Below are 9,960 nucleotides of genomic sequence, written 5' to 3'. Positions count from 1 at the left end.
CGAAAAATAAAAGGCCAAATTTTTCTGGAAATAAAATAAAATAAACAATAATGCTATGGTCAGTTTGTTTATAATACAGCGTTTGAACTTGAGTAATAAAACGAATTTTTTCCTCAAACTCCATCTACACTTATGACCTTTCAACTGTAAGCCAGTGTTTTTATTATTTAGTTTAATAAGTATTTTGTCAAAACTATCTACCTTTAATAGAAGGATTTAATAGAAGGATTTGGGAGTCTGAAGTAATTTTTTGTTATAGGTTCTGCAGGCTACGTCTCAGTCTCGTTTTTCTATTGAGTCAATGGCATCGTATCACCTTCCCTGTACTGTCTTTACTTCCCTGTACTGTTGCTTTATTTTCTTTATTTTATCAGGGATCTGTTTGCTACATCAGATGAAAACCATCACGAGAAGCCCAAGACAAAGCAAAAGATACACATTGCTATTCGAATAGCACAACTTTTGGCTTTTTTCACAGCATGTAGCAACTCAATGGTGTCTTTCACGCTAAGACTAAAAGCCTGCCCTGTTTCTTTACCAATGAGACTAAAAGCCTGCACTGTTTCTTTACCAATGAGACTAAAAGCATGCACTGTTTCTGTACCAATGAGACTAAATGCTTGCACTGTTTCTTTACCAATGAGACTAAAAGCATGCACTGTTTCTGTACCAATGAGACTAAATGCTTGCCCTGTTTCTTTACCAATGAGACTAAAAGCATGCACTGTTTCTGTACCAATGAGACTAAATGCTTGCCCTGTTTCTTTACCAATGAGACTAAAAGCCTGCACTGTTTCTTTACCAATGAGACTAAAAGCATGCACTGTTTCTGTACCAATGAGACTAAATGCTTGCACTGTTTCTTTACCAATGAGACTAAAAGCCTGCCCAGTTTCTTTACCAATGAGACTAAAAGCCTGCCCAGTTTCTTTACCAATGAGACTAAAAGCCTGCACTGTTTCTTTACCAATGAGACTAAACGTCTTCACTGTGCCTTTGACAATGAGGCAAAGAATCTGCACTGTGTCTTCAACAATGAGACTGAAAGTGCACTGTGCCTTCGACAATGAGACAAAAAATCTGCACTGTGTCTTTAACAATGAGACTCAAAATCTGCACTGTGCCTTTGACAATGAGACTCAAAATCTGCACTGTGCCTTTGACAATGAGCCTGAAAGTCTGCACTGTGCCTTTGACAATGAGACTGAAAATCTGCACTGTGTCTTTAACAATAAGCTCAATACAATTCCTCTTCCGGCCTTAACGATAATATCATGGTAAAGAGTGATATCCTCTGAGCATCTAATGACTGTGCAGACGTCAAGGCAACCATACAGTATGCGTCTTCATTGCTGCCATGCCAGCGCAGCTCCCTCCTCTCCTATTTGTCTTCTTATCCTGTGATGTATGGGGTTCTATCTTTGGACTTGCTGGATTTCCATCTGCCGCAGCCTGCCTTCATCAATACCTCCCCATATTAGACCTAACACAGATACAACAGAGTTGTAAGACATCCTATCTGCGCACATTAGCTGTAGGTTCTCTATGTTTAATCTAAAGGAAAAGGTCAAATGATGTGCCCTAAATTGCACCCTAGTCCATATATACTGCCGTCCATTTGATCAGGGCCCAGATCCCAGGACTGGACCCAGGGTGTGACACCTGTTCTGCCCTCTGATGTAGGGCAGGGCTATTCAAATCCAGTCATGGAGACCTCAACACTTCTGGGTTTCATCCTCCACATCTAAAAAGTGACTGATTAAAACCTGGTGATGCCAGCTGAGCCCAATTAGCTACCGAGGAGACACAAAAGACAGGAGTGTTTTGGCCCTCCAGGACCATATTTTATCGACCTGATATCGGGCCTCAGACAGTTGTGGCGCTACAAAGGTCTAGAATGCTTTCGCAGTGGCAATCAGTGGAGATGAAAGCGCCATGTCCTTAACATGTCCATCCATTTTCAGAGACGTAAAGGTCAGACAAGTTGAACCTTTGACAACCCTTTGGATGTGTAACCTCCTGTTCAGCCCGAGAAGGAAAGACCAGACATTACTGTTTGTTGGAAGAAATACTGTATATGCCAGAACCCCCGCCACAGCGAGGCAAAGAACCCATCCGTTCTAATTTGGAGTTCCCTCTCGGCGGATTACCGTCACAGTGGGCTTTGTGGTAAGGAGGCAGATGCACCTGGCAAGCGAGAAAGCAGAATAACACTAGAAGGCTCGTTAGTTGCCGTCAAACATGTTTTCCTCCCCCCGGTGGGGAATATTATTTGCTTGATATATGGTAAATAGGTACCAAAGTTACTTCCAACATTTGTCTCCACTACCAGCCCACAACCTGGTTGTAGCCAGCCATCCAATGCTTCCCGAAACGTTTCAAATCAATGACCAACTCTGAGACTCCTACAACTTGCACAGTGTGCCTGGACTGCAGATACGGAGGAACCTCTCAAACTAGGTGGGTGTGCTCTGTGAGGTGGCTGCTCTGTTTGTTAGTAGGCAACTGATGTTTTTTTTAGTTCCCCTAGAAACGCTGGTCGTGGTGGTGGATTAGCAGTTATTTAAAAAAAATTGTTTTAAGTGTCGTTGAAACATACCAAAGTTTCTAAGTACAGCTGATCAAGGTGGAACTGTCCAGTCCAGTGCTATGTGCGATTGTATATAGACCTCCTAAATACGATTTCTCAGACTTCTTATCTTCAATTGTACCTACTTCTTATAATCTTCTGATTATTGGCGGTTTTAATATTCATTGTTTGCTGTCCAGCTAAGCCTATGGTTAGAGTTTTTACAACTTGACTTATTTAATCTCACTTATTCAGTTGTGGAATCTACTCACCAGCGTGGCCATACAGTAGATCTTGTTTTGTCATTTGGTTTTCCTATTTGCAATGTTGAGATGATATTTGTTTGTCTGATCATAAACCTGTTGTTTTTAATGCCACCCTTCCATGCCTACTCCCCAAACGCAAACTGCCAGGCAATTTCTCCTGCTCTTTTAACCCTTCCACTGCCAAACTCTTCTCAGACGCTTACAAGGCTTCTCCCCTCATCAGTAGTATTGAGGCTCCCTCCAGCCTGAGCACAGAGGGCTTAGTCACTATGTTTAATTCCACTTGCTCTAACATCTTGGATTCTGTTGCTCCTTTTAAATAGACGGGAGCAAAAGCCCTGGCTAAATAATGTTACCCATACTCTCAGACAAGTGTAGAAAAGCAGAGAGGAAATGGAAAAAGGACAAGTTGCAAGTGTCTATGAAATTCTGAGAGATTGTTTAATTCAATATCAACTCTCTGTTAAACAGTAAAAGACAAATATGTCTCAGATTATCTCTAACAACTATATAGTTTGATAATGACCCAGTAGATGAACTGATGCTCTGGCTGGATGGTGATGCTGTGGAGGAGAATGTCCATGTTAATATGCTAATGACACCAAACAGCGTTTGGCTCTGGCAGTTATAGGGGGTGAAAAGGGCAGTTCTAGTGTTAACTGGTACAAAAAAGAGAGAAAGCATCACTGCTGGTCTCTCTCCACTGGCTACCTGTTAAATATAGGATTGATTCTAAGTTTTTTTTTTTATTTGTGTTTAATGCCCTACATGGATCAGAACCTTCCTATATTTCTGACCTCCTTAGCCAGCACTCTTCCTCCAGGACCCTTATCCCTCTGACCTCCTTAGCCAGCACTCTTCCTCCAGGACCCTTAGCCCTCTGACCTCCTTAGCCACCACTCTTCCTCCAGGACCCTTATCCCTCTGACCTCCTTAGCCAGCACTCTTCCTCCAGGACCCTTAGCCCTCTGACCTCCTTAGCCAGAACTCTTCCTCCAGGACCATTAGGTCGTCCAACTAACTGCTTTTGTGCGTTCCACTGTCACGTTTGAGGTTAAAAGGAGATCGTACCTTTTCTGTTGCTGCTCCAAACTTGTGGAACAGCCTACCTTTATATATTAGGTCCTCTACTAGTAGCAACGTTTTTAAATCCCACCTTAAGACCTTTCTTTTTTCTTTAGCATTTGAGTCTGCAAATGGTAGGAAGTTCTTGTTGAGGTTGTGGTAGGACACAGGCGCAGAGTCGAATAAATGCAGATAATCCATGTTTAATTCAAAAAAGGCCGCAAAACAAGCGCAGCCACCAGTGATGTGGGATATCCAATACACAGACAGAACCAAAATGAACCACACGGGTGTGGCTAAACAAGGAACATAAATAGGGTCCCCAATTGGAGGCAACGATCAACACCTGCCTCCAATTGGGGAGACCAAAAGGGTTGAAGGTGGCTAGAGGTGCCACGTCCTGTCCTGACTATGCCCCCAGCCCAGCGCAGAGATGGCTAGGGGCATAGCCAGGATATGACAGTTCTGTTTAAGTTTGTCATGTCAATTAGATATGTTTAATTGGCTATATTTTTTTACTGTTCAGCACTTTGGTCGACATAAGTTGTTTTTAAATGTGGTTTATAAGCACATTTGACTTGACTTGATGTTTGATTATCCATGAAAACTGTATTTCTTAAACTACGCCTGGTGCTTGTTCCGAGGTTGGCTGCGGTATTTCCCGGAGCGGTATTTCCCGGAGCGGTATTTCCCAGAGCGGTATTTCCCGGAGCAGTTGTTGGTGGTAAGACACCCTTGATGTAACCCTGTTGTTCTCCGCACACGTCAACATGGTGATCAACAGGTTTATGCTGTACAACACATGTGCAGTAAAACCTCAGGACGAGGGGCTAGACACTTTGCATCTCTGATCTGGACCTTTGTAACTCACTTCAACCAGGGCTCCTGTTGTGTGCCACTCAACCCCTGCAACTCATCCAGAATGCTGCAGTCCACCTTCTCTCAAAACCTCCCAAATTCTCCCACGTAACCCGTTCCTCCACTGGCGTCCCGCTGAAGCGTGTGTCCGCTGAAAGACCATGGTTCTTGCCTGTGGAGCAGAAAGTGGAACTCCTCCTCACAACCTTCAGGTCATTTTCATATTCTGCCTGCCCAAGCTCTTTGCTCTACCACCTCTGGTCTGTTGGCTGTCCCTTCCCTACAGGTAGACAGATTGTGTGAGAGTGAAGTGTGGTTCCACCATTCTCCTGAAGCCAGAAGAGCAACGTTCTGGAACTCTAGCTTTTTAAAGATAATCCAAAATAACAAGCTGACTGTTTAAAGCTTTGGTCACACGGCAGTGCCTGTTCGGGACTGCTCAAATCACTCCCAGTTTTCTTTGTTCAGATCTTTTCTAAACTTTGGTGAGGAGATGCAAATCCAACTTGGTCTCAGTCAGTCATGGTCTAATGGTCGTAGTCCTTTCAACCAAACAGAGTTGAAATACATTGCCTACACATACAGAGACAGAGGGCCTCAGGTAGTGATTCAGTCAGTTGCAAAAAGGAAGAAGTTAAAGAAGAGAAATAAGATTTTTTCTATTTGTATTCTTTTGTAAATAATTATTTCTGGTATAAAGCTCAGTTGGTTGAGCATGGTTGAGTGTTGCGTTGCAATGGTGAGGCAGTACCAAAAAGGATACGAAAGAATGCAGTCACTACTATTTGTTTCTCTGAGCAGTGTCTGCCAAATTATGTCAATGTCAAATTTGACCACTGGGATGCAAGTTGAAAGTAATAATTTGAAATCAGATTTTTATCTGAAATATCAGTCTGATTTGAATCAACTGTGGGAGAAAAGGTAATTTCAAACTTTCTGGAGGGACACGGCTACATTGGTTTTGATTTGGGCCAAGCGTTTCATGCAGAGGGCATAGCCAGATCCACGTCTGTGTTTTGTATTCAGCGCATGTCACTCTATATTCAGCTCAGGTTTCCTCCTGCCGCCAGCGGTCATTGATTAGGTATTTACCTGTGTGTTCTGATCGAAAGCTCCATTGAGGGCAGCCAGGATGGGAGTGCGTGGCTTGGGTGGAAAGCAGGCTGGGAAGCTGAGAGGCTGTGTTGGCTCTCAGATGGAGTTCCAAACCACATGAGGCACCATGCGGGCTACGATCTCAGTACCAAACCACATGAGGCACCATGCTGGCAACGATCTCAGTACCAAACCACATGAGGCACCATGCGGGCTACAATCTCAGTACCAAACCACATGAGGCACCATGCGGGCTACGTTCTCAGTACCAAACCACATGAGGCACCATGCAGGCTGCAATCTCAGTACCAAACCACATGAGGCACCATGCGGGCTACGTTCTCAGTACCAAACCACATGAGGCACCATGCGGGCTACGTTCTCAGTACCAAACCACATGAGGCACCATGCGGGCTACGATCTCAGTACCAACCCACACGAGGCACCATGCGGGCTACGATCTCAGTACCAAACCACATGAGGCACCATGCGGGCTACGATCTCAGTACCAACCCACACGAGGCACCATGCGGGCTACGATCTCAGTACCAACCCACACAAGGCACCATGCGGGCTACGATCTCAGTGCTCTGAACTGTACTTATTTAAATACTCCTGTGTTTGAGTTAGATGGCTCATTACCACAGCTGATCCGCCTGTTGTAGAATGGCAATGTGGCCGTGTTGGGAACGTTAACTCTTTAAATGTGTGCCCTAATTAAGTGTTTTTGTTCTCACTGATCTGAAATATGCTATTTTTATGTTTATGAAACAATACATGCATACTCCCCTCGTAAAGAAGATAATATCTTCAAAAGAGGGATAAAGTAGTTAAAAACGAATTTGTTTCAAAGTGGTATTGGTCACAGAAATTAACTAAATGCTTGCGACTTGGCTCATCAACAATGCATTCTAATGTAAAACAGGAAAGAGAAAGTCCTCATGAGTGCAATTATCAATTTACAAATGGTATGATATGAAGCTGGAGGAGCTGCAAGCTCATAAGGTAACTAAAGATATACAAAAAAGAAATACAAATAAAACAGTGAGTGTATGTGTCAGTGTGCTATAGGGCCTGGTTTAACAAGCATGTCTCTCCCTCAATCTCTCTCTCCCACAGTCTCTCTCCCTCCATCTCTTTCTATCTCTCTCTCCCTCCATCTCTTTCTATCTCTCCCTCCATCTCCCTAAATCCCTCTCTCCCTCTCATATACAGTAGCACACGTTGTAAAGAAAAGCAACATTTTATGGAACAAAAAGCTACTTGTCATCTCGCCGGGTCTATCCCAAATCACTCCCTATTCCCTTCGTAGAGAACTACCTTCGGTGCCATTTGGGACGCGAACATTTCATAATGTCACATCTATCTCGCAAAGACAAGATTATGTCTCCTACTAAACTACCCTAGACAACCAGGAGACCAAAGGAGCCACTTGAAAGTGTTTTTCAGTCTACTAAAGGTATTTCTTTTGTTAAGAGACATTTCATGTCTGAGGAGGTGACATTCCAACAGCCGGCATTTATTCCCTACATCGCCGTCTGCGAGCTGTGTGAAAGATGTAGGGGGACGGTCCTTTAACCTTTTGCTTTACAAGCATGTAAATATTCTGAGCTCACTGTACTTTATGTTGCAGCGTCTGGATTTGTTTCCCAGGGGTTCCGTGGCGTACAGCTTCCACCACATCTGACCAGGGCCTGTGGAGCAGAAGAAATGCACAATGTATTAAATGTGAGGCAATTTGGGACACGCAGTGGCTCTTCACTGGAGTGTGGCAGAGACAGTTTCATAGCGGTTTTAGCACTTACCATCCCAGTCATGTTTCTGTCCAGGCTCCTAATAGCCAAGTAGTCCAGTCTAAATGCAGCCTAATAACGTGTCGAGGAAATGGGTTATTCATGTTTGTAAGTGGACTGTTAAATTAACAGGCATTTCAGAAATGAGTGCTGTATTTTTAGAGATTAGTTCCAATGTGATAAGTCCCCGTACACTCACCACATGGTGGAACGATGAACTCTTTCTTTTGGGTCAGGGTTTGGGATTCAGCAGGAAATCTAACTAACACAGAGTATCAGCTTAACATTGTGTTTGGGATTCTTTCCTCTTTCATGTTGCCCTAACACATTACTATAAAAAACAAGCAGGATGAAAAAAGAAAACACAGGATAATGAAGAAAGAACCTAAATTTGCCGGGAGATTTGCTCCCAAGATGCAGGAGACAATTTCTTCATCAGCATGACCTCACCAGACGCTGATAACATCTACAGAATGAAAACAACACTAGACCCAGGAAATAGTCCAATGGGAGTGCTCTATGTTCCTGAACCCAGGTGGTAGAGGATTACACCTGGGGCTTATCAAGGACCCCAGGTAACCCCCCCTCCGCCAGGTGACCCCTCCCCCTCAGGTGACCCCAGATGACATCACCTACCTGGCTGCAGTGGTACCTAATATGCACTGTCTCTATGATGTCATTGTCTTGTTTGGTAACCCGACACCCACATCAGGGGTGTCAGGGGGAAATGTCCACTGGGATACCGGTCTTCCTACTCCTGGTGTTTCAGATTAAACATTCGAGAAACGAAAGCCACTGGTTGGTTCTAATTCACCGCGACCTGACATGCAATCTTCTCCTGCTCACCAGCAGCTGAAATGGTTTGAGTCTGAAGAGAACACTAATGGTAAAGCGTCCCATTTACCAGGCTGCAGCTAACCTATTCCTCAAAATGGCAGCTGCTTGGATGTATGTGGTGCAAACCCCCTGGCTCCGGTTTAAACTGGAGATCTAATCTCAAATGGACTCATTTGCCTTCCTGGGCCGCGTAACACAGGTTCTGATTGGTTATTGTTGCAGGGATGCCGTAGTCATCGGGCGGCCATGTTGGCGTCTGATGGAGGGTGTGTCCTGAATGGCTGTCTACTCCCTTCACAGTGTACTTGTTTCAACCAGGGGCCATGGGGACGGTGGGCCGCCCCTCCTGGTGAATTTAACGGCTCAGCATCATGCCAATTACAAACCATGTGTAGGGGGAGACAGGGACAGGGTATGATCAATCACTCTACTGGCCTGCTGGGGTGTCTGTGTGTGTGTGTGTGTGTGTGTGTTCGCCACCGAGAGAACCTGCTCAGCAGGTGTCAGGAAAGGATAGAATAGTGTGGTATCTGAACTCTGCCACTCGGGTTTAATCTGAGGTGTGACCTGCAGGGAATTGTAATATGAAGAAAATATAACACCACTTGACTGTCCCCAAAACCACATTGCAGAGCGAGAAAAGACGCTCTCTGACCGGTTTAATTGAACTGTACGGCTCAGATGATGCAATAAAGCAGGCTAAATTAAAACCACTGCGCTTGCTTTATCTACATTTCAAGAATGTTTTTTATTATTTTGGGTTCAGGGGGGGTTGAATCAGAATACTGAGCCTGTTTGGAAGCCAAGCTTCCACAAGTATCTGGTTTTGAATTGTCTACCACTCGCCAGCCCCCAATCCATTCACAGCCAGTGCCTCCCCCACTTTTCGCCCTGGCGGTGATAAATCACGGTCATGTCGCTGTACCCTGTGTGTTGTGTCTTACGAGACTTGCCTGCTAACACGCAGAAACCCAGCACCCCTGGGGAAGGGACCGGGAGTGGGGGGGGGGCTGCAGGCTGGAGAAGCCCTCTGCTTTCTGACGAGGTGTGTAGTGTGTGAGGACCAAATGGCAGTCCACTCCATCCTTAGTGCACTACTAGTGACCAGGGCTCTATGGGCGCCGGTTAAACGGGCTTCACCACCACAGGGAAGGAGGAGGATTTGGGATGCGGACATTGTGGCGTGATTTGGACGACTGGGTGTTCGGCGTGTTGAGTGGGAATACTTGACCCTGATAAAGAGTTCTGAGTACCTGGCGCATTCAGCTGAGAGTCACATAGCAACCGACGTAGCGGGTGGGGGGGAGGGTGGGGGGGCAGGTGGGGGGGGCAGCTGGGGGGATCACACACACACACAGGACTGGGTATCAGATCCACAAAGGACTGACAGTTTTGTAGACTGGGTCGTTCTCATCAAGAGAGTGGTTTCCTTAATGGGAAACGTCCACAGAATGAACGTCCTAAAATGGATGAATGC

The 9,960-nt window shown here is 45.1% G+C and overlaps 1 long non-coding RNA gene across 2 annotated transcripts; it reads left to right on the top strand.

Moving 5' to 3' along the window:
- Positions 1–1,848: 1,848 nt before the first annotated feature.
- Positions 1,849–8,457, top strand: LOC105020515. 2 transcript variants are annotated; one of them, XR_828731.4, is made up of 4 exons: positions 1,849–2,169; positions 2,333–2,460; positions 4,545–4,624; positions 7,487–8,457. It is a non-coding gene; the product is annotated as an uncharacterized LOC105020515 (long non-coding RNA). The 2 variants fall into 2 exon arrangements; XR_002195976.2 differs by lacking the exon at positions 7,487–8,457 and adding an exon at positions 4,781–5,249.
- Positions 8,458–9,960: the final 1,503 nt, after the last annotated feature.

Source organism: Esox lucius, chromosome 23 (genome assembly GCF_011004845.1).
Source record: "Esox lucius isolate fEsoLuc1 chromosome 23, fEsoLuc1.pri, whole genome shotgun sequence".
NCBI lineage: Eukaryota > Metazoa > Chordata > Actinopteri > Esociformes > Esocidae > Esox > Esox lucius.
This window is presented reverse-complemented; position numbering and strand designations above follow the sequence as displayed.